Here is a 26,809-nt window from a genome sequence, read left to right as displayed (position 1 = left end):
ATGCCCTATTTTTTTTTGGTAAAGTTGTGGTGAATAACACATATAAATTTACACTCTTAACCATTTTTAAGTGCACTATTACAATAGTGTTAACTGTATCCACATTATTGGGTAACAGATCTCTAGAACTTTTTCATCTTGCAAAACCGAAATTCTTTGCCCATCAAATAACAACTCCCATTTCACCCTCCCCTTAGCTCCTGGAAACCACCATTCTACTTTCTGTTTCCGTGGTTTCCCCTACTCTACGTAGCTCTACATAAGTGGAATTATACAGTATTTGTTCCTCTGTGACTGGCTTATTTTACTAAGCATAATGTCTTCAAGGTTCATTGATGTTGTAGCATATAACAAAATTTCCTTCTTTTTTAAAAGGCTAAATATGTATATGCCACGTTTCCTTTATCCATTCATTTATAAACGGAATTTCAGGCTACTTCCACATCTTGGCTCTTGTGAATAATGATGCATTGAATATAGATGTACAAATACCTCTTAGCGCTCTTGTTTTATATTCTTTTGTATTTATACCCAGAAGTGGGATGCTACGTCACATGGTAATTCTATCTTTAGTTTTTTGAGGAATCATGCTGTTTTCAATAGCAGCTACACCATTTTACATTTCTACCAGCAGTACACAAAGACTCAAATGTCTCCTCATCCTCACCAATACTTGTTATTTTCTGGTTTGTTGATAGTGGCCATCCTAATGGGTATGAGGTGATATCTCATTGTGGTTTTGATTTGTGTTTTACTCTAATGATTAATGGGTATGCCTTTTTAAAAAGAAATTAAAATTCTTTTCGTAATTGAGTACATATTATGTTCTAGGAACTGTGCTTTGTGTGTTGCATGCATGCAATAGCTTGTTACTTTTAACAAACGTTCTATGGCCTAAGTAGTACTATCCTCACTTTGTACCAGAGGAAACTGAGAATCAGAGTTTAAGTGATTTTTCTAAGGACAGAGAGCTGCTAAATGGTAAGGCCAGAATTCAAAATCCGGTCTGACACCAAAGCTCATATTTCTAACCACTGAGCTATTCTCTCTTGGCCTTTTGCTTTGCCCATTAATTCCTTAATGTGTTGTGTAGGTGGCTAACACACTGTCCTTCAAAAGGAAACAGAAAGTAACATTCATTGTCTGTTTTGTGCTGGACACATTGCTAAATGCCTTCAGATGCGTATGTGTACATGTGCGAAGTGAAGGAGGAAAGTCCTTTCATTTTACACATTGAAGCATAAATCCATTTGCATGGTTACTGTTGTAAGTCAAATAGTGCAATGAAAGGAAAATTAAGCTTAGATTTCTTACCATATAGTCTTTGTAAACTTGAAGGTCTTTTTTTACTGATAAATACAATCCTAAGATATATGTATAAATTCCAGACAGAGAAATTCTAATTCCAATTAAGGAGTTGATTGTACCGGTGTAAAGAGGGAATCTTATCAGGAAGAGGATACACAACCAAACACACACACACACACACACACACAGAGGAAGAAGAGGCTTAGCTAGGGACACAAGGAAGCAAAATAAATGATTACATAAATGTTGGAGCTACCACATGGCCTATTTTCTCTGACACTGCTCTTTATTCCACTATTTTTCCAGTGTAAGATGTTTACAGCTTCTTCCATTATAGTCACCTTCTTCTACTCCACTGCATGGCCCCATCTCATTATGTAGGTGATATATAGCAATGGGTCCAGATTTATAAGTTTAGTTTTGCTTGTGTAGCAACAAATTCAGAGCTGACTGTGACTTTTAAGATCGCCCTAAGCCCCAGGAAAATTGATCCCGTGAAAATACAACTCTCAACTGTCTTTGGGAACCTCCTAATACTGGAATATTTAGCCCAACCTTCGCTTGATCACGAAAAGCATCAAGTGAATGGGAAACTAAAATTATTATTTATTTATTATCATTTTTTGAGATGGGGCCTCATTGTGTTTCCCAGCCTGGGCTCAAACTCCTGGGCTCAAGTGATCCTGCCAGCTCAGCCTGCTGAGTGACTGAGACTATAGGTGGATGCACTGTGCCCACTAAAATTACTTTTAACTGTGCCTTCTAACTAAGAAACACATCTACTGCCACCCCCAATTATCAGGATAGAAATCTCTTGGGATCTACTACTGCAATTGTCCCAATTTGTAGCATTGATGATAATCAAAAACATCTCTAGGTAAAAGAGTATAAATATCTCAATAAACTTATTATAAAAGAGGCAATAGAAATGCCTGTTGGTATTTATGATATTCATGAAGTGCTGCCAATGATGCAGGAGCAAATGAGCTAGTTAACATTTGTAGGCAAATATGGCATCATTTACAGCCCTCTGCCACTAAATGAAAGAGGCAGCCTGGTGAGCTTGATAATGTATTTTGTATCACAGCCTTGAGTGACAAATCCATGAGCCAGAAACAGCAAGTCATATTATCTCAGCATTTCTAAATTTTATAGATTTACAATTGCTGAGTTAAAAAGAAACTATCAAGTATACTAAATGCTGCATGTAGATATCATATCTGGAATCACAGCCATCTGTGAAAGTTATACACAGATTTATCATTCCATTTCATTAACCCATTTCATCTATTCTCTGTACAAGTACTTTTTCACTAATTTTGCTTTCTTGTCCTATTTTATGTGATTGATCATTATTTCCTTCTTTTCTACTCTGTTAATATTTCAACTTCTCTTAATTAAGTTTTCTAATGAAACTTTATTGAAGTCCTTTCCTAAGAAAAATGGCTTTGATGTTGATCCATGAATGCAATGGAAGAAAAAAACAATGAGAGCCATAACTTCCCTAAATAACTAGCACTCTATTTTCAGTTGCTTAGTTTTAATTTTTAAGGCTTATTCACTGCGAAGAGTGTAGAGTTATCAAGTTCTGCAAAACACTTGACAACACAGCAGTAGATTCTGTCAGTTATTTCATGATGAAATACAAAATTTAAGTCTAAAATATAAAGTATGTTGCAAAGAAGATGAAATTTTTTAGTGTAAATGACTTTCAAATGAATATTTTTAATGGGGGCATTCTGATAAAATTTTTAAATGTGAATTCCAGTTAACAAAAGAATTGTTCCTATGTGATAGAATTAATGCTATTGGTATTCTTAGTTTACAAATGAGAAAACAGAGCCTTAGTAAGGATAAGGAACATGCCCAAAGTCACATAGTTCCTAAGTAACTAAATGTGATTTGGATCAGGATTGTCATATTCCAAAAATCTGTTTTTGACCCAACATGCTATACTACTAATGTTATTTTGTATTCTCTTATTTTCTTTCTTCTTTTTAAGAGACGAGGTGTTGCTCTGTCACTTGGGCTGGAGCGCAGTTGAATGATCATAGCTCTCACCGCAGACTCAAAAACTCCTGGGCTCAATCAATTTTTTTTTTTTTTTTTTTTTTTTTTGAGATGGAGTCTCTCTCTCTCACCCAGGCTGGAGTGCAGTGGCGTGATCTATCTCGGCTCACTGCAAGCTCCGCCTCCCAGGTTCACACCATTCTCCTGCTTCAGCCTCCCAAGTAGCTGGGATTACAGGCGTCCTCCACTATGCCCAGATAATTTCACATTTTTAGTAGAGACAGGGTTTCACCATGTTGGCCAGGCTGATCTTGAACTCCTGACCTCAGGTGATCTGCCCGCCTTGGCCTCCCAAAGTGCTGGGATTACAGGCGTAAGCCACTGCACCCGGCCTCAATCGATTCTTCTGCCTCAGCCTCACAAATAGCTGGGATCCTAGGCGCAGGCTACCATGTCAGGCTCTGCTATTTTCATTTGATATGTAATCATACATATTTTTCTATGTTTTTTGGAATATCATAGAAATGATATTATTTTTGGAATAAGCCACGGAATTATCCTCCAAGTTGATGCATAGTTTCTTTTGTTATTGTTTGTTTTTATTCTTACAAATAAAAGTATAGTTAACAAGTTAACATTGCCACACTTACATTTTCAATTCTGTTAAATTTTATCCTTAGGATAAATTCCTAGGTATGTATGTTTGATAAAGAGTTGGTTTTTAAAAAGTTGTCTTTGTTTCTCATAAGTATTTTTTTTTTTCTTTTTGAGACGGAGTCTCACTCTGTCACCCAGGCTGGAATGCAGTGACGCGATCTCGGCTCACTGCAACCTCTGCCTCCCAGGTTCAAGTGATTCTCCTGCCTCAGCCTCTCGAGTAGCTGGGATTACAGGTGGCAGCACAATGCCCAGCTAATATTTGTGTTTTTTTTAGTAGAGACGGTGATGTTGGCCAGTCTGGTCTCAAACTTCTGAAACCAGGTGACTCACCCGCCTCAGCCTCTCAAAGTGCTGGGATTACAGGCGTGAGCCACCATGCCTGGCCTCTTTCTCATAGGTATTTCTTTTATTTAAAAAATTAATAAGATGTGCAGGACTAGGTATGAACAAAGAAAAAAAGGAAATTTTAAAAATAAAAAACCATACAAATAATGCATAAATAAATGCTAGTTGAGAAATTCTCAAGCCATATGGTGAGGCAGTTTCAGACAATATATATTTTACCTACTTTGATTGGATTTGGTCTTTCAGGCTATATTTTCCTTAAGTACATAAATCCTATAATTGAGAGCCTGGCGTAGAATCAGTAGCTAAAAGAATAATAGATAATGAGTTGAAAGATATCTTCCAACAGAAGAGACAGCATAGCTACCATACTTTGCCAAAACAATAAATTGATTTATGGTGTTATAGAGATGCAGTTTTAAATTCACTGGTATAAATTTCTAGGATTGTATACTCACAATGTATACAGTCATGCTTACTATGTTAAGAATCTTTTTAAAGAAACTTTTATAATGTAGTTCCTCATGGATTATTATTTATATCTTCATCAATCCACCTTTCAGTTTCCTACTCTGAGCTTACTCTTACCCAGGAAAGCTCTTTAAACTAATCTCACTTCTCGTGATCATGAACATCCCTCAGCTTACTCACTCTCAACGTCATTATTTATTCATTTATCCAATAGATAATTGCCAAGTCTTCTAGATGCTGAAGCTAGAGCAGTGTCTAAGAGACAAATAAGATCTCTGTTTCTGTGGAGTATTGTTGGAGGAGGCAGATAACACAAAGCAAAGAAATAGGCATTTTAAGATTGTAATAAATACTATGAGAGTAAAATGGAGATGGGGCCTGGCAGTGGCTCACGCCTGTAATCCCAGCACTTTGGGAGGCCGAGGTGGGCGGATCACGAGGTCAAGAGTTTGAGACTATCCTGGCTAACATGGTGAAACCCCGTCTCTACTAAAATTACAAAAAAATAGCTGGGCGTGGTGGTGAGTGCCTGTAATCCTAGCTACTTGGGAGGCTGAGGTAGGAGAATCACTTGAACCCAGGAGGTGGAGGTTGAAGTGAGCCAAGATGGTGCCATTGCACTCCAGCCTGGGTGGCAAGAGTGAAACTCCATCTCAAAAAAAAAAAAAAAGAAAGAAAGAAAAACAACAACGAAAAACAGGGAGATGGGGCTGAGATAGTCTAGGGCAGGGCATTGGGGGAAGAGAGTTACTCTCATATGGTGATAATGAAAGGCTTCTGAAAGCATCTGAGCTAAGACCTAAATGATGAGGAATGAGCATTCCAGGTGGAGGGAGAAAATCCCCTGGGGAAGCTAAAGGTTTGTCCTACAAAACGGAAAAAGTGCCAGAGGGAGTAAGTGCATGTGGCAGGAGGTGAGCTTGTCGAAATTTTTTGGGAACTGATCATATTGGACATTGTGGGTCATGCTAAGAACCCACAATAGTTATTATGCTTGCAAGGGGAGCACACTTTGGAGGTTGTTAAATAGGAGAGTAAAATGATGTGATTTACTTTTTAAAAAGATGATCTGGCTGCTGTATGTCTTGTCCAAGATCAATCTCCACCCCATCTTGTGATGACATCCAGTGTCTAGCACATAGTAAGTGCTGAATGACTGAGCACAAATTATCCATTCCATTTCCAATATCTTCCGTATAATCTCTCCTTAACTGTCCTTTCCTTCCCATTTCTCTGACCACAGGGAAAATCCTTATTCATTAAGATTCAGCTAAAGCATTGCTGTTCTGGGAAGCCTTTCTGATCTGCAGAGCTGAGTGAAATACCCTCCTCTATGCAGTTTTTGGACATTGTGCTCGCTTCTGTTATGATACTCATCATAATTATCGGTTAGGTTGTCTTCCCTCCCTATAGTGCTTAGCAAGGCCTATTTCTTATTCTTACTTAATCTTCAGTGACTATGTTAGATGATCTGCACATAGTCTATTCACCTAAACTGCCCTTAACTGTTGATGTATTTGTTAATCACTTGGTATTACCCAACTTTGAACCTGACTCTAGAGAGGGTGGCCTCTCTAGAAAACCTTTCTAATCTCAAGCCAGCTCTGTACTCCCTTCACAATAGTATAGCTTCACCCTAGATAATTCTTATTTTGCATTAAAATCTTGGCTTCCAGCTGGGCACAGTGGCTCACGACTGTAATCCCAGCACTTTGGGAGGCTGAGGTGGGTGGATCACTTGAGGCCAGGAGTTTGAGACCAGCCTGGCCAACATGGCAAGACCCCGTCTCTACTAAAAATACAAAAATTAGTGGGTGTGTTGGTGCACATCTATAATCCCAACTATTTGGGAGGGTGAGGCACAAGAATCACTTGAACCTGGGACAATGAGATTGCAGTGAGATGAGATTGTGCCACTGCACTCCAGCCTGGGCAACAGAATGAGTCCCTGTCTCATAAATAAATAAATAATAAAAACTTGGCTTCCAACTGGTTCCAAAGTGGGCATAAACCTGTTTTTATTATTAGGCATAAATTATTTGGGGACAGAATTACATCTAACTTATTTCTGAAATCCTGACCTCTACTACCGTGTCTGGCACATTGCAAACACAAAACAGGTGGTAATTCTTATGAGTCTGAGATTCTCAAAGCCGTGATCCACTGATGTTTTCCATTAAGACAAGTTAAATCAGTAGAAACAATATTAAAATCCTCCCTTTATAGTATTTCCATTGAATAAATATTTTTAATCAAAATTTATTTTTATCTTTGCAATGATTCATAGAAATTAACCTTTCTATGTAAAAAACTAGATAGGGCAGAAATTTTAGTCTTATATATTAGAAAAAAGTAATCATATTTTGCAGTAGTTAAGAGCAATCTATCTTTTATTTAGTTGGTAAAAATGTTCAAATGTAAATGCATAGAGATAAAGTTTCCTAGCTGTGGTAGATAACTCATCCCTCAGACTTGGAAGTGCAAGAAATGCCAAATAGACTGAAATGAAGATTAAGGTAAGTCTTTGGTTTTTATCCTTTTTTTCACACATGCAGACAGCTATAATGGAAAATTAGGAATTCAGCCACATGAATGTCTGCTCTGTCTCCTTTTGTGTCTGGAAGAGAGGCAGCAGAATGGCCCTCTGGGTGTGGAAGAGGATCAGCTTCCCTATGCTGTTTTCCTTTTCCGTCATTCTGAAATCCATAAAGCATCAGCAGCAAGAACAACAACAGCAAAACACAAGTATAACCTGAAAGGATAGTGTATAGTCAGGGGAAGAAACGACTTTCAATCACAGTTATTTCATGAAGAAAAACTAATGTTTATATGACTATACTGTAATTAAGATTACAAACTCAAAACCTAATGGGGCTGGGTGCGGTGGCTCACGCTTGTAATCCCAGCACTTTGGGAGGTCGAGGCGGGTGGATCGCTTGAGGTCAGGAGTTCAAGACCAGCCTGGCCAACATAGTGAAACCCCATCTCTAAATTAGCCGGGCATGGTGGTGTGCACCTGTAGCCCCACCTACTCAGGAGGCTGAGGCAGGAGAATAGCTTGAGCCCAGGAGTTTGAGACCAGACTTGTCAACGTGGTAAAAACCCCCTCTCTACCAAAAATACAAAAATTAGCTGGTCTCATAATCCAGTCAATAAATAAATAAATAGATTTTTAAAAAAACTAGCAAGAACTCAATAAGGACAGATGTGACGTTGCCTCCTGATTGTCCCATCAAAGGGGAAGGAAGGTGTGCAGAGGACCTGAGGGAGGAATGTGCTTCTTCAGACCCTATGTCCTGCTTGTTTCTGGTCAGTCTCTGGCCAGGGTCTCTCATAGATTTAAGAAGCTTTAAGATGCACTTTCCTTAATTTAAATATGGGTAGAGATCTGTGAATATCCTCAGAAATATGAATATAGAACATGAGTGGGACGGGGGAGGAATTCTTGCCAATAACAGTTTCTGTAAGATACACATCAGGTTTACTTACATTGAAAAGAAGAGCAGGGCCTGGTGTGAATCATTCCACTTGGATCATGCTTAGACTGCAGGGGAGGTGCCCTTCCCTTGAGCCTACATCAAAGAGCCTGGAAAATGGGTGTGAAGAATGAGAGGCTTTCAGTGTTAACAGCTGGGTGCTGTGCAAACACAGCAACTGGTATTTCTATGTAAGTACACATGGTAAGAAAGGGAGAGAAATTCAGATGGCATATATAAGAGACATGTTTTTCTTTTTTCTTTTCTTTTTTTTTTTTTTTTTTTTTTGCTTATTGCTCTTGAAAAATCAAAGACCACATAGAAACAAGCCAGTAGGACTGGAAATCCCCTTGTACCTGTCATTTTGTTTAGTCACTTATCAGGAGTCAGGGGAACAGTAGGCTGGAGGCAGACAGGACCAAGTACTTCCAGATTTAATGCAACCACTAGACAAGACAATCAAGAGGAAATGAAAAACTGGAGCCATTTCATTTACTGGATAGCAGCTGACCTCACTCATCACTGGCAAGAAAAGGCATAGTGTCGCGGAAATGCCATAGTAGCTGGAGTCAGAAGATGTGAAATTGGCTGGCCATGGTAGCTCACACTTTCAATCCCAGCACTGTGGGTGGTTGAGGCCAGGAGTTCTAGGCTGTAGTCATCTATGATCACATTACTGCACCAAAAAAAAAAAAAAAGTTCTGAGATTGAGCCTTGAGCTCTCCCACTCACTGGCATATAGTCTTGGATAAATCCCTCTTAAATCACTCTGAATGATCTGGTTTACCCATCTCAAAGATAAGGACGATGATACCATGAGCAGCAAAAATTTCATAGGGTTTGTTGTAGTAAATGAAATAAGATTAGCAAAGCTAATTTGTTATTATAATTTCAATAAAAAATAGACTCAAATGATTGTGGGAACTGCTCCATCTTTAATATTCACCATTTCAAACTAGAAAGGTTTCCCCTAAATCTTCTTCCAAACATGTCCATACTCTAATCTTCTTATTTCGTTTTGTAATTGGTTTGCTGAGCAGCGTTCTAATTGCCCATCATTTTTCTAGCCAGCTTTAGGGCAGCTGAGATGGCCAAACAGGGAACTGCAGTGTGTGACAGGAGGGGATTTTAAGAACATTAGAGCAGAGGGTGTGTATGTGTATTTATTTTTCACAGCTTGTTTTGCTATGCTCATCAGGTGGCTCCTGTCTCTTTGTATTCATCTACTGAGCGTTTTTCCACATAAGTGATTTGCTATGTAATTATCCTGACCAACAACTATGTACAGTATGTGATGTTACTTAGCTGCTGCAAGCAAATCCTTTCCCACATCCTGGAAAAGGCTGACTCTTTTTTAAAAAAAATCATTATGTGTATTTAAGATATGGAACATGATGTTATAAGATGCATATATACAGTAAAAAGGTCACTATAGTGGAACAAAGGAACATATCCATCGTCTCACACAGTTACTCATTTATCCCCCTATGGCAAGAGCAGCTATAATCTACTCATTTAGAAAAAATCCTGAATATAACACACTATTATTGACTATAGTCCTCACATTGTATATTAGATCTTTCCATTTGTTCATCGTATATATTTGCTAATTTGTATCCGTTGGCCTAATAACTTCCCAATTCCTATCCCACACTCCAACCCTGGTAATCACTGTTTTATTCTCTCTATATCTGACTGCTTTAAAAAAATTCACAGAAAGCATTTGTGGAGGCTGAGCAAGATGGCTGAATAGAAGCCTCCAACAATAGTCTTCCCTGCAGGAACACCAAATTTAACAACTATCTACACAAAAAGCACCTTCATGACAAACAAGCAGGTGCATGATCACAGTACCTGGTTTTAACCTCACATTACCCAAAGAGGCACTGAATAGGATAAGAAAGACAGCCTTAAATTGCTGACAGTGCTCTTCCAGCATTCCTCAGCAGCGGCCACATGGTACAAAGACAGCCTGTGCCCTTGGGGCTGGGAGAGTGCAGCATCTGTGGACTTTGCATTGGACCTCGGTGCTACCTTGTCACAGTGAAAAGCAACACGGGACAGAACTTAGCCACCACCCATGGAGGGAGCATTTAGACCAGCCCTATCCAGAGCGGGTAGCCTATCCCAGTAGTCAGAACCTGTGTTCTGGCAAGCCTCGACACTGTGGACTAAAGTGCTCTGGGTCCTAAATAAAGTTGAAAGGGAGTCTAAGCCACAAGAGCTGCGATTCCTGGGCAAATCCTGGTGCTGTGCTGGGCTCAGAGTCAGTAGATTTGGCAGGCATATGACCTAGTGAGACACCAGCCCAGGTGGCCAAGGGACTGTGTGTGCCACCCCTCCCCGCATACCAAGGCAGCACAGCTCACAGCCCCAGAAGAGAATTCTTTCTTTTGCTTGGGGAGAGGAGAGGGAAGAGTAAAGAGGAGTTTCTCTTACAACTTGGATATCATAGGGGTAGTTTGCAAATATTTTCTCCCATTCTGTGGGTTGTCTCTTCACTTTGTTGACTGTATCCTTTGCTCTGCAGAAGCTTTTTAACTTTATATGAGGTTGTTCATTTTCTAACTCTTTGCCTTTCAAAAATTTCCCCAGGTATTTTCAACGAGCTTTTTCAAACATAACAACATTCTAAAAATGTTTCACAGGATCAGTAGTTTGAAGAAAATTTTCCCAAGACATGTAGGGCCATCTTCTCAATTTTAACCTTTTCCTGGCTATTAATGTACACTACTCATTTTCCCTGACCTTTTGCAAGTGTTACTTGTGTGAATAGTACCATTGACAAAAATGCTATTTCTTTCAAGAGTTTGATAATAAGATTTCTCTCTGCCCAATAAATTAAAAAATCATGATAGTCTTTGCTGAGGGTCACACTGAGCTGAGAGGTATCTCAGGGGCGTCTTTAGGAGTTAGCAACATAGCAGAATACATCGAGACCCATGTCAAGAGCTACAGAACTGCCACTTTTGACAGCTGCTTCCCCAACCAGAACCAGATCAGGAACTGCTGGCAGAACTACCCAGATTTCTACCACTGTGGAAAGGTAATGATGTCTGAAGAGAGTGATGTCTCTGTGTGCAAATGGTAGTGGGAATGTGTACAAATCTCCCAGATTCATATCCTGGGTCTCAACCTGGGGTGACCACAGGGCAGAAGCCACAATTCCTGGAAAGATGAGAATGGGTTCCGCTCCACTTTTCCTCTGTCCAAAGTCCTTCTCCCAGGGTGATAAAGGGGGACTTGGGTACATGGAGCTCATCGTGGGACCCTGAATCATGACTTAAGTGATAACAAAAGCTTACTGGAAGATTGGGGAAAAAGTCATGACATGAAGGATTAGAGAAGAGATTTGCAGTTGTCTTAAAGAAATAGTCTACTCCCCTCCTGAGGTAGAGTTCAGCTTCGTCCACTTTTCTGCTGTGTGCACTATGGCAAATGCAGCAAGACATAGAGATATGGATGTGCCTCAACACATCCAGTAAGTTGAGAGAAAACCTCAAGTTGCAAATGGATATGAACAGTGTAGTACCATTTATGAAATGACATAATTATGTATGGATATATTCATATGTAGTCAGATTTGTAAAAAGTACTTGGAAATGATTCATATTTACCTTAGGATAGTTGTTTAAACTGAAGAGAAAAAAGGTGGTGATGATGAGAGAAAGATAAGGAGATGAAGCTTTCCTTCTATTTATAGTGTTTTATTTCTTAAAATCTGAAAGAGGCTGGCATAGTGGTGCACACCTGTAATCCCAGCACTTAGGGAGGCCGAGGCAGGGGGATTGCGTGAGGCCAGAAGTTCAAGGCTGCAGTGTGCTATGATCATGCCATGGCACTCCAGCCTTGGTGCCAAAGCGAGACCCTGTCTCAAAAAAAAAAAAAAATCTGGAAACAAATATGGTAAAATATTAACACCTTATGTGTGTGGTACATGAAATCCTTGTTATATTCTGTACATATGTAATAGTTTATAATTTGAAAAACAGCTAGTTTTCTAGGAAGTATTAACATACTTAAAGAATGAGCTAATTAAAATTGGTGTCAGAAGGTCAGAGAAGTGACCCTTGTAGTATCCATTCATGCATTTCTTGGGCAAATACTCAAGTCTAAAGCCCCATTTACAGTATCTCTGTTGGGAAGATGACCAGACGCCCCCTATCTATGTTCCTTTATTTACAATTTAGGCTTGAGCACAAATCTGACTACTAGAAGAGAAGGTATTCCCCAAGAAGTTATGGAGGCCCGGCAACAGTTCTATTACTTGCCCTTAAAAATGGCATTGCATTCTGATTTTATTTAAAAACTTTATAATCAGCCTAATGCCAAAATCTGTGTTTGAGTTTACAGAACTGAGGGTCAGAATGCCACTTTCTTTCTAATTTCCATATTGGATTTGGTGAAGATTTTCCAGCTCCTAAGGCCTGATTGTTCCTAGTAGACAGGTACATTATATTTGGTTGTTTTTGTTTTTGTTTTCTTCTTTTATTCCTAATCTGATCTCCTTGAGGGCAAGAATGCTTCTTTTCTATTTTTTTCTCCTCTTAGAGTTCAATACACGTTTGGTGAAAAAATAGTGTTTCAATCTAGATGAAATGGATGAATTCCTGGACACATACCCCCTTCCCAAGACAAAACCAGGAAGAAGTTGAATCCCTGAATAGATGAATAACAGGCTCCAAAATTGAGGCAATCATTAATAGCCTACCAACCAAAAAAAGTCCAGCACCAGATGGATTCACAGTCGAATTCTACCAGAGGTACAAGGAGGAGCTGGTACCATTCCTTCTGAAACGATTCCAATCAATAGAAAAAGAGGGAATCCTCCCTAACTGATTTTATGAGGCCAACATCATCCTGATACCAAAGCCTGACAGAGACACAACAAAAAAAGAGAATTTTAGACCAATATCCCTGATGAACATCCATGCAAAAATCCTCAATAAAATACTGGCAAACCGAATCCAGCAGCACATCAAAAAGCTTATCCACCATGTTCAAGTGGGCTTCATCCCTGGGATGCAATGCTGGTTCAACATATGAAAATCAATAAATGTAATCCAGCATATAAACAGAACCAAAGACAAAAACCAGATGATTATCTCAATAGATGCAGAAAAGGCCTTTGACAAAATTCAACAACCCTTCATGCTACAAACTCTCAATAAATTAGGTATCGATGGGACATATCTCCAAATAATAAGACATCTTTATGACAAACCCACAGCCAATATCATACTGAATGGGCAAAAACTGGAAGCATTCCCTTTGAAAACTGGCAGAAGACAGGGATGCCCTCTCTCACCACTCCTATTCAACATAGTGTTGGAAGTTCTGGCTAGGGCAATCAGGCAGGAGAAAGAAATAAAGGGTATTCAATTAGGAAAAGAGGAAGTCAAAATGTCCCTGTTTGCAGATGACATGATTGTATACTTAGAAAACCCCATCATCTCAGCCCAAAATCTCCTTAAGCTGATAAGCAACTTCAGCAAAGTCTCAGGATACAAAATCAATGTGCAAAAATCACAAGCATTCTTGTACACCAATAACAGACAAACAGAGAGCCAAATCATGAGTGAATGCCCATTCATAATTGCTTCAAAAAGAATAAAATACCTAGGAATCCAACTTACAAGGGATGTGAAGGACCTCTTCAAGGAGAACTACAAACCACTGCTCAACGAAATAAAAGAGGACACAAACAAATGGAAGAGCATTCCATGCTCATGGATGGGAAGAATCAATATCATGAAAATAGTCATACTGCCCAAGGTAATTTATCGATTCAATGCCATCACCATCAAGCTACCAATGACTTTCTTCACAGAATTGGAAAAAGCTACTTTAAAGTTCATATAGAACCAAAAAAGAGCCCACACTGCGAAGACAATCCTAAGCCAAAAGAACAAAGCTGGAGGCATCACACTACCTGACTTCAAACTATACTACAAGGCTACAGTAACCAAAGCAGCATGGTACTGGTACCAAAACAGAGATATAGACCAATGGAACAGAACAGAGCCCTCAGAAATAATACCACACATCTGCAACCATCTGATCTTTGACAAACGTGACAAAAACAAGCAATGGGGAAAGGATTCCCTATTTAATAAATGGTGCTGGGAAAACTGGGTAGCCACATGTAGAAAGCTGAAACTGGATCCCTTCCTTACACCTTATACAAAAATTAATTCAAGATGGATTAAAGACTTAAATGTTAGACCTAAAACCATGAAAACCCTAGAAGAAAACCTAGGCAATACCATTCAGGACATAGGCATAGGCAGGGACTTCATGTCTGAAACACCAAAAGCAATGGCAACAAAAGCCAAAATTGACAAATGGGATCTAATTAAACTAAAGAGCTTCTGCACAGCAAAAGAAACTACCATCAGAGTGAACAGGCAACCTACAGAATGAGAGAAAATTTTTGCAATCTACTCATCTGACAAAGGGCTAATATCCAGAATCTACAAAGAACTCAAACAAATTTACAAGAAAAAAACAATCCCATCAACAAGTTTACAAAGGATATGAACAGACATTTCTCAAAAGAAGACATTTATGCAGCCAACAGACAAATGAAAAAATGCTCATCATCACTGGCCATCAGAGAAATGCAAATCAAAACCACAATGAGATAGCATCTCACACCAGTTAGAATGGTGATCATTAAAATGTCAGGAAACAACAGGTGCTGGAGAGGGTGTGGAATAATAGGAACACTTTTACACTGTTGGTGGGACTGTAAACTAGTTCAACCATTGTGGAAGACAATGTGGCGATTCCTCAAGGATCTAGAACTAGAAATACCATTTGACCCAGCCATCCCATTACTGGATATATACCCAAAGGATTATAAATCATGCTGCTATAAAGACACATGCACATGTATGTTTATTGCGGCTCTATTCACACTAACAAAGACTTGGAACCAACCCAAATGTCCATCAATGATAGACTGGATTAAGAAAATGTGACACATATACACCAGGGAATACTATGCAGCCATAAAAAAGGATGAGTTCATGTCCTTTGTAGGGACATGGATGAAGCTGGAAACCATCATTCTGAGCAAACTATCACAAGGACAGAAAACCAAACACCGCATGTTCTCACTCATAGGTGGGAATTGAACAGTGAGAACACTTGGACACAGGAAGAGGAATATCACACACCAGGGCCTGATGTGGGGTGGGGGGAGGGGGGAGGGATAGCATTAGGAGATATACCTAATGTAAATGACGAGTTGATGGGTGCAGCACACCAACATGGCACATGTGTACATATGTAACAAACTTGCACGTTGTTCACATCTACCCTAGAACTTAAAGTATAATGGTTAAAAAAAAAAATAATAATAAATAAATAAATAAATAAATAAATAAAGTGTTTCAAAAGTTTTTATTTAATTTGAGTTATCTGAGCTTCGGATGGTGCTAATTTGCATGGCCTAAACCATTTAGTAACAAATAAAACAATCGCTATTATCAGAATGGTTTTTAAAAAGGGTTTACCTTACCAAAGCAGGAAGCTAATAAGACATGGTATATTCATCACACAATGATAGAAATTATTTTTTAGTTTTAATTTTTAGAGACAGGGTCTCACTCTGTTGCCTAGGCTGGAATGCAGTGACACAGTCATAACTCCCTGTAACTTCCTTCCAACTGCTAAGCTCAAGTGATCCTCCCACCTTGGCCTCCTTACATGCTGGGATCCTAGGCTTGAGCCACCACACCTGGCCACAGTGATATAAATTTGACTTTGGACTTCCAAGTATCAATTCTTTTTTTTTTTTTTTTTTTTTTTTTTTTGAGATGGTGTCTTGGTCTGTCAGGCTAGAGTGCAATGTCATGATCTCAGCTCACTGCAACCTCCGCCTCCCAGTTTCAAGCGATTCTCCTGCCTCAGCCTCCCTAGTAGCTGGGATTACAGGGGCATGCCACCACACCTGACTAATTTTTGTATTTTTAGTAGAGATGGGGTTTCACCATGTTGGCCAGGCTGGTCTCGAACTCCTGACCTCAAGTGATCGGCCCAACTTGGCTTCTCAAAGTGTTGGGATTACAGGCATGAGCCACCACACCCAGCCATTTTTGTATTTTTAGTAGAGACGGGGTTTCACCATGTTCATCAGGCTTGTCTCGAACTCTTGGCCTTAGGTGATTCACCTGCCTTAGTCTCCCAAAGTGCTGGGATTACAGGCTCATGTGAGCCACCATGTCCAGCCTCAGGTATCAATTCTTAATGTTCTCCAGTTCATTAAATTTTTGACACTGGAAGGTCCTAAGAATTTCACCTCAGGGTCACTTTTATTTAATTGCTGAGAAAACAAAGTTAGCATGGTTTCAGTAATTTTTTCTAACTGATCTAAACCACTAGAGTTGAATTAGAATCTGTTTCCTGACTTGGTGTTATAGTGCTTTTCTGGAGTCTGTTACTAAAGCAGTTTGTTTTATAATATCTAAGATTTTGAAGACATGTTCAAGATGGTGATGTGGTTCCTGAAGGACAGGAGTATGTCTTGTTTGTCTTTGCATAGCCAGTATTTAGCATTGTGCCAGGCCCAGAGCTACCATTTTTCAAGCAAAAGGTTTAGTGAGTGGCTTTCCTGGGTACTTTGGGAAAAACTTCATCTTAATTCTCACTTTCCTGATCTATAAAGTGGGAATAATACTTGCTTTTGGGTTTTGATGATTGAAAGAGATAATTGTGCCAAAAAGCCACTGAAAATTGAAAAGCTAAATAGATTTACTTTTTTCATAGTTAGAACATTTAATAGCGGCTACATCTGAGATGTCATAACATTTTCTTTTTTTTTTTTAAGGTAAGCTCTGATACTTTTTTTAAAAAATGTTTTTAAAAATAGAGACAAGCAACAAATAGAGCAACATGGAAGACCTATGTTTGTTAGGTAAATTGCATGTCGCAGGAGTTTGGTGTATGGATTATTTCATCACTAAGGTAATTAGCATAGAACTTGATAGGTAGTTTTTTGATCCTCAAAAATATGAAATGCTTCACAAATTTGCATATGTGTTTACATTTCTTTCAGCTGTAATATTAGCTAACTCAGAGTTTACTAATCAGTTTAGTCTCTAAAAACTATATCATAGGTTAATATTCATGTAATATAGTAGTTAATATTCACTGATGTGTAATTAATATTTATATAATTAATATTTATTTAACTACATGGGTATTTTTTGCTTATTTACTTACATATACTTAGCTTTTGGTCTTACCTTTGATATTGAAATAGCCACCCACAGATATAGTTAAGATGAGGGTAGAGACCTTGGCATGCGTGAAAATATATTGCACTTTGGTCCCCCACTTTAAACTTAGGTAGTTAATAAACACAGAAAAGGAATACAGTAAGTGAAATGTAACATTATGCTAATTACATCACAGGAACACATTATTCCAAGAATCAGTGTTCATGGAAAACTTTCAATAGGACAAAAGTCTATTGTTTAAAAAATAAAACTCTTAAATCTACATTTAAGAAAATGAAACTACATTCTATATGCTAAAGAAATAGATTTTGCACAGTAGTTCTTAAACTTATCTACTTAGTTTATTTTTCCTACCCTTCCCTACCCTATGATTAGAGTGGCTCCATGAGCTCTGAAAATTTTCATAAAGGAGATCTCAGAGTTAGGTCCAAAGGCCTGAGCTGAACTGCAGCAGGCTTCTCTTCTACTTATGTGGAGAAAACTAAGGCTTCCTTGTATTTAATACAACTCCAGGCATGCCATTCACATAGAAGACAGCTCTTATTTCCCTGTTGCCATGCCTTCCCTCCTGACCACTTCCCACCGTTAGATTGCTCATTCTGCTCATGAAATGCTCTCTTGTATATATCCTCATATTTCTTGTTTGTCAAAATCCAATCTTTAAGTCACCTTCTCTAAGAAACTGTTTCTTAAAAGTAATTCATATATTCTCTCTCTCACCTTTGAAATATTACATTACTTGTTCATACATTTCTGATGGAATATTATTTTTGCTTAAACTATGTGTCTTAGTTCATTGAGCAAGACTTTATTTTTATGTTCCCACAGTTTTTAACATATAGATGATTCATAATGAAATGCAATGGAACAGAAATAAACTATCAAGATTTAGATTCTCATTCTAAGTTCATCACCCACTAACTATAAACCATTAGTGACGAATGAACCTGAAGTGACCAACTATTTTTTATAAAATTTAATTAAAATAAAAATAAAATTACAAATAAAATTTGTAATTAAAATAATCTGCAATAAATGAATACAACTTTCAGGGTGATAAAAGGCCCTAAGTTTAAAAATTGAATATTACTAGAAGTAGAAACAGCTACTTCCCACAATTAGATTGGCTCACAGCTCAATTTAAAATATTAGGTTGATAGGGCCTTAAAAATAGCCTATGATCTGGGTGCAGTGACTTATGCTTTCAGTCCTAGCATTTTGGGAGGCCAAGACAGTTGGATTGCTTGAGGTCAGGAGTTCAAGACCAGCCTGACCAACATGGCAAAGCCCTGTCCCTACAAAAAAGTAGCCTGGTGTGGTGATGCATGCCTGTGCATCACCCCTGTGCATGCCTGTGCATACTGTGCGTCCCACAGTAGGTGGGACTCCAGCTACTTGGGTACTTGGGAGACTGGGGCATGAGAATTGCTTGAAATCAGGAGGCACAGATTGTAGTGAGCTGAGATTGCACCACTGCACTCCAGCCTGGGTGACAGAGCAAGACTCTGTCTAAAAAAAAACCTATGAAATCTCCTTCATTAGAGTCTGAAGGGAAAAGTACTACATTCACATAGGCAGGTAGCCAAGATCCAATTCACTGCCTCGTATGGGGACTCACAGTCTGGTCAAAGTGGTATGATGACATATTTTATAAATTTGATTGATTGCGTTTATGGCATGTCCTGTTGGCTCAGCGAGGATTAAAGATGACCAAGACTGGATGAAGAGAATTAATTCACAGGAAGCTTCCATGCGTGATGTATATACAGCTTGCTCCTGACTTTGGACTGAGGTTCCTGGCTCTGCATAACATAAATCCCCAAACAGTGAAAAAAAATCCAGCAATGGCCCAAATAATCAGGGAAAGCCCATAAGAAGCGCTATGCATCAGAACTCCCTTGGCAGACACAAATACACCTGAGCCAACCGTATGCCCCATGTGAGACAGATACCATTCAGTAAAGTGGTGTTCTGCTTCATTTGGACTTTTTCTTCTTGGTCTTCGTCTTGCTTGCCTTCTGGTGGTTCTCCATCACTGGATGTGGCATGTTCACCACGGCATCATAGAAAAAGGACCAGCCGTCTTGTGTTGAAATACACCTGTGGGTTGTGAGAAGAAAGGAAATGCTATTAATAAGACCACACAAGAAGTGGTGAAAACATTTCTTGGCAACTCTCAAACCAGCAGTCAATGTGAAGAGTAGTTAAATAATTCTCTAGAAGGTTCTAATATGCTGTCACCAAATGAATACAATGATTGACTTTATTTTTAGCGTGATTTACTCATTCATTTATCCATTTCAACAAGCAGTTAAAGGACTCAAGAGACATAGGTTCTAGGAATGCAAATAAAACATAATCCTTGCCCCAGGGATCTTAGCCTATTGAGAAAAATTAGAATGCAATGTAAAAGATTAGTTGAGCTTCAAAGAGCTCCTGGAGGAAGCAGCAAGTAACTTGTCTCTGGGATTATGGGAGTGTCTTTTGGGTTTGGAATGATGACTCAGAGTTCCTCAGGTACATGAAAGAGGAGGAAAAAGTGGCATTGCAGGAAAAGTTTACAGCATGTGCAAGACAATGACATAAGAAAGACCTAGTAATCTGGTGCAGCTGAAGTTCAGGACGCAGAGAGGGTGGTATTAGGAGTGGAACCTGAAAATGTGTGTGTATATATATTATATATTTATTAATTAATGTGTATATACATATTATATATTAATATAATTTATGTTATTATTTTGAGATGGAGTCTTGCTCTGTTGCCCAGGCTGGAGTGCAGTGGTGCGATTATGGCTCACTGCTACCTCTGCCTCCCAGGTTCAAGTGATTCTTGTGCCTCAGTTTCCTGTGTAGGTGGGATTACAGGCGTGCACTACCATGCCTGGCTAATTTTTGCATTTTTAGTAGAGACGGGGTTTCATCATGTTGGCCAGATTGGTCTCAAACTCCTGACCTCAAGTGATCTGCTTGCCTCGGCCTCCCAAAGGGCTGGGATCACATGTGTAAGCCACCATGCCTGGCCTTTACAATATATATTATTAAAGTGTGTATATTTAATATATTATATATTATATAATAATCATTATATAATATATAATATATTATATATTTATCATTTATTTTTAATTAATATTATAATTATTTATTTTTAATTATTATCAATTATTATTAATGTTTTACATATTATATTTATATTATATATAATATTATATATTATATTTGTATTATATAATATTATATATTATATTTATATTATATATTATATATTATATTTATATTATATAATATTTATTATATTTATATTATATTTATATTATATTATATTATATATTATATTTATATTATATAATATTTATTATATTTATATTATATAATATTTATTATATTTATATTATATAATATTATATAATATTGTATATTATATTTATATTATATAATATTGTATATTATATTTATATTATATAATATTGTATATTATATTTATATTATATAATATTGTATATTATATTTATATTATATAATATTGTATATTATATATAATATATTGTATTATATATAATGTATAATATATTATATATAATTATATTATATTTATATTATAAATATTGTATATTATATTTATATTATAAATATTGTATATTATATTTATATTATAAATATTGTATATTATATTTATATTATAAATATTGTATATTATATTTATATTATAAATATTGTATATTATATTTATATTATAAATATTGTATATTATATTTATATTATAAATATTGTATATTATATTTATATTATATAATATTGTATATTATATTTATATTATATAATATTGTATATTATATTTATATTATATATATTTATATCGTATATCATATATTTATATCATATATCATATATCATATATAATATTTATATCATATATCATATATAATATTTATATCATATATCATATATTTATATTATATAATATATTATATAATATTAATATTATATAATATTAACATTATATACAATATTTATATTATATACAATATTAATATTATATACAATATTTATATTATATATAATATTAATATTGTATATAATATTAATATTGTATATAATATTAATATTATATAATATTAACATTGTATATAATATTTATATTATATAATATTAACATTGTATATAATATTTATATTATATAATATTTATATTGTATATAATATTAATATTATATAATATTAACATTGTATATAATATTTATATTATATAATATTAACATTGTATATAATATTTATATTATATAATATTTATATTGTATATAATATTTATATTATATAATATTTATATTGTATATAATATTTATATTATGTAATATTTATATTGTATATAATCTTTATATTATGTAATATTTATATTGTATATATTTATATTATGTAATATTTATATTGTATATAATATTTATATTATGTAATATTTATATTGTATATAATATTTATATTATGTAATATTTATATTGTATATAATATTTATATTATGTAATATTTATATTGTATATAATATTTATATTATGTAATATTTATATTGTATATAATATTTATATTATGTAATATTAATATTTATATTCTATATAATATTTATATTCTATATATCATTATATTGTATATTATATAATATATAATATATAATATATAAAAATATATAATATGTTATATATTATATAATGATTAATATATTATATATTTATTTATATATAACTTCTAACTTTAAGGAGTTTTGCAATAAGAATATTGGCCTCTATCCTATGAATATTTGGGACCTTGAAGTTTAAACTGATGTGGCATGAGAAGCTTTATCCTAGAAAGATGGAGGAAGCCTAGCATTGAATAGCTGGGCATTTATTAATAAGTAATTTAAGAAACTTCCCAAATCTTATTAGTTTTTCTTTTGAAATGTGACCATTCCTTCCCCTGATGGAGGAGGCATCATTTATGGAACAGTCTCTTAAATGGCTCTCCCTGCTCTTGTCCCTCACTGTTCATCCTCTACACAGCAACCTTAGTGATCTTCAAACACATAAATCAGACAACACTATATCGTTTCTCTTGACCAATGGCTTCCATTACACATAACATGAAATCCAAACTCTTCGCCAAAGGCCCTATTCTATTTTGGCCTCTGCACACTATTCTGCTTCAGTTCGTAGCTCCCTTGCCTTCATTCACTACCTTCCAGTCACACTGGCCTCCTTTCGGTCCCTTAAACATGGGAAGCTAATCCCCCATTAGAACGCTGGCTGTTGTTTTACCTTAAGAGCTCCTCCTCCAAATCTCTACTTGGCATGCTCCTTCTCTTCATCAGGAGAATCTCTCAGGGATTGCTTTTAAATAAAGTATTCTAACAATTTTTTTAACCTAAAGTAAGTCCTTCTTCCCCTAATCCATCTGAAACTTATTATTCTAAGTTGGTTTCTTCATAACATGAATCACTATCTAACAGAATCTCTTACTCACTTAGATACATTCTCATACATTCCAACCTTTCTGACAAAAGACAATGTTTGTGTATGGTCGGTCTCTCCCCCTAGAATATAAACACCTTGAAGATAGGAATTTTTTGTTTTCATTGCATTTCTACTCTCTAGAGCAGTGCCTGACATATGCTCAATGTTCACTATCAATTCTGGAATGAGTAATTAGTAAATATCATCATTACATTTCTTGTTGGGAAGGGGTACATCAGCAAGAAGTCACGAAACATAACAATGTTGATAATGCTGTGTAAGGCAATTGTGTGAGTGTGTGTGTGTGTGTGTGTGTGTGTGTGTCTTAGCAGAATGTGCTGAGGATTTCAGCTAAGCCACTACTTTTACATCCTAATTTCTCTGCTACCCCATTGGGAATTTCCGCAATGTTTTCAAGTGAAAAATTTACAGTCTCAAAGGATAGGTTGGCTTTTCTTGAAGGAAAATTTTCCTGTAAGAGGTACTAAATTCACTACAGTTCACTCACTGGTATTGTATTTTTCTATATTAACATACCAAATACTTTATTATTTTTAAATTCAAAAATATTTAAGGATGCATTTTTGTATATTGTCATTGAATGGAAATATAATTATGCCAAAATTTGAGTTTACCTGGATGCAAACATACAAAAGGTTTCCTCTGAGTCCCTGAGGACAGTCTGTATTAAGGCTCAAAAATGCTTTCATCAAGACCAGACATGACATATGAATCACTGCAAACTCATTGAATGAAAAGTTAATGGGGAGGAAATTGCAGCCATAAAAAGAACTTTCAAAACATTTATGGCTATGATATAGAAATGGTATAGAAAATGGTATGGTTCTTACTCTATTTCAGTAAGATAAAAATTAAGGTTTGACATCCTATGCAAAGAATAAGTTCTCTCTTTGAAAATCCAGAACATACGGTTACTCAGATTTATCTTAATAAATCTGGCCAGGCGAGGTGGCTCACGCCTGTAATCCCAGCACTTTGGGAGGCCAAGGCGGATCACCTGAGGTCAGGAGTTCGAGACCAGCCTGGCGAACATGGCAAAACCCTGTCTCTACTAAAGATACAAGAATTAGCCAGGTGTGGTTGCATGTACCTGTGGTCCCAGTTACTTGGGGTACTGAGGCATGAGAATCAGTTGAACCCAGGAGGCAGAGGTTGCAGTGGGCCCAAATTGTGCCACTGCACTCCAACCTGGGTGGCAGAGCGACACTCTATCTCAAAATCAATCAATCAATCAATCAGTCATGCAAAAATATAACGTCAACAGGATGGAACGTTATTTCTGATTAGTAAAGTGCAGGAAAATGAATCCATGATACATCAATCTATTTATATTCTTTCTGAACAATCAGAACACCTGATCATTTAAGCCACATGTTTACTCTCTAATCACATCATAAATCAGTAAGAACTATGCATTTTTTGAAAGATAACTGAAAGCTTCACAGAGTAAATACATTACATATGCCACTTGGTTTTTTAAGAACAGCTATTAGAAATTCCCCAAAGAAAAGTACCATTTGTACTTTTCTCTCCGTTCAAGCAATCAAAGAGTTATGCTACTATGATTGGTAATTGATAGAAATAGTCAAATTTCCTTCTCCTGGGGGAAAATCCAGTCATGCTGCCTCTGCCCCATCTAGCTTGAGTTGGGCATTAGCTGAGTCAGATTGCAGTCTTGTGTCCACAAGAGAGTTCTTTGATTAGTGAAGTGGAGTTTTCTTTGGAAGGCTGACCTGAGAAAAGCACAGGTTCTGCCCATGATATGATTGGAAAGCCCAGAACATTGTATCGAATTGCTCTTTTTTTTTTTTTTTTTAATAAAACAGGGTACATGGAATCTTGCATCTATTTTAGGGAGAAGGAGTGAGACAGAGGGGTTGTGGTTTGGGACAGGAAGTAAAAAAGAAAGAAAAGGAGATCTGATTTTTCCATATGGGAAATAGTTACGGTTAGTGAAGGGTTTTACCAGTGTGAAGAACAGCAACTGTGAAATTCTTGCCTTAGGAATCTGAAGCCTTCTTCTCTTACCTGGCGGATGATGCACTGGCCTTCTTGTTTTCTGGAGCTTCAGCTCAGTCTTAGTCCTATTGGTGGACTTCTAGAAGCCTAACTCCTTTAATGGCTGCCAAATAGAGTTGTTACTTGAGGACTCTGAAGTGCATTAGTGCTAGTCCCTAATGATTATTTTACACATGCACAAGAGATATCAGCAAAGAAAGGGAGGCTCTTTAAATCACTTCAGTTGAAGTCTTTTGTTTTTTGCCTATTGTTTGTTTTTGCCTAGGAAGACTATTAAACAATTCATCTGAAAACGTTAGAAATAATAGGTTTGATTATATCTCTCCATGAAGAAGCTACTGATTTCATCCCTGTGCAAGAGTTTACCATTTTAAGAGCAGTATTGTGTTATTGATGCATGGCCAGCTTAAATATTGTTGAAGAGCGTTCTTTTCAAAGCATCATATTTTTCTATTAAAAAACAAATATCTGTTCATTGCAGAAACAAATTTAAGTACAGATAGTTTAAAAGGTTAAGATGAAATGATCACGGTCTCAACATCTAGAGACTGTTACTAAATTTTTTGTATATGCTACACATAGTACATATATAATTTATAAATTTTGAATCATAGTGAATATGTTTTTTGGAAACTCCCACTTTTCACTAAATATATTCTGCTCACTTTTTAATGACATTAGATATTTTTCTATAATTCTATGTTAAGGATGTATAGATAGTTATTATGTAGGTGTATTAGTCCATTCTCATGCTGCTAATAAAGACATATCTGAGACTGGGTAATTTATAAAGGAAAGAGGTTTAATTGACTCACCATTCAGCATGGCTGGGGAGGCTTCAGGAAACTTACAATCATGATGGAAGGAGAAGCAAACATGTCCTTCACATGGTGGCAAGAAGGAGAAGAAAGAGTATCGAGCGAAGGGGGAAGCCCCTTATAAAACCCTTAGATCTCGTGAGAACTCACTCACTATCCTGACAATAGCATGGGGGTAACTGCCCCCATGATTGAATTATCTCCCACCAGGTCCCTCCCACGACACATGGGGCATATGGGAACTACAATTCGATATGAGATTTCGGTGGAGACACAACCAAACCATATCATTCTGCTCCTGGCCCCTCCCAGATCTCATGTCCTCATACTCCAAAACACAATTGTGCCCTTCCAACAGTCCCTCAAAGTCTTAACTTTTTCTAGCATTAACTCAAAAGTCCAAATTCAAAGTCTCATCTGACACAAGGCAAGTCCCTTCTGCCTATGAGCCTGTAAAATCACAAACCAGTTAGTTACTTCCTAGACACAATGGAGGTACAGGCATTGGGTAAATGCATCCACTCCAAATGGGAGAAATTGGCCAAAACAAAGGAGTTACAGGTCCCATGCAAGTCTGAAATCCAAAGAGGCAGTAATTAAATCTTAAAGCTCCAAAATAATCTCCTTTGACTCTATGTCTCACATCCAGGTCATGCTGATGTAAGAGATGGGCTCCCATGGCCTTGGGTGGCTCTGCCTCTGTGGCTTTGCAAGGTACAGCCCACTCCTGGCTGCTTTTGTGGGCTGGCATTGAGTGTCTGTGGCTTTTCCAGGTGCACGGTGCAAGCTGTCAGTGGGTCTACCATTCTAGGGTCTGGAGGACAGTGGTCCTCTTCTCACATTTCCTCTAGGCAGTGCCCCAGTGGGGACTCTGTGTGGGGGTGCCGATCCCATGTTTCCCTTCCTCACTGCCCTGGCAGAGCTTCTCCATGAGAGCTCCCCAACTGCAGCAAACTT

General features: G+C 36.8%; 1 long non-coding RNA gene across 2 annotated transcripts in view; it reads left to right on the top strand.

Moving 5' to 3' along the window:
• Window positions 1-15,437, top strand: part of LOC134740021 (uncharacterized) — a 48,337-nt gene extending 32,900 nt beyond the window's left edge. For both annotated transcript variants that reach the window (XR_010127254.1, XR_010127255.1), the window contains exons 2-3: window positions 12,624-12,718; window positions 12,822-15,437. This is a non-coding gene — a long non-coding RNA (uncharacterized LOC134740021). The remainder of the gene's footprint in view (window positions 1-12,623; window positions 12,719-12,821) is intronic.
• The last annotated feature ends 11,372 nt before the right edge of the window (window positions 15,438-26,809 follow it).

The sequence above is a fragment of the Pongo pygmaeus genome, chromosome 7, assembly GCF_028885625.2.
Source record: "Pongo pygmaeus isolate AG05252 chromosome 7, NHGRI_mPonPyg2-v2.0_pri, whole genome shotgun sequence".
NCBI classification, from domain to species: Eukaryota; Metazoa; Chordata; class Mammalia; order Primates; family Hominidae; genus Pongo; species Pongo pygmaeus.
This window is presented reverse-complemented; position numbering and strand designations above follow the sequence as displayed.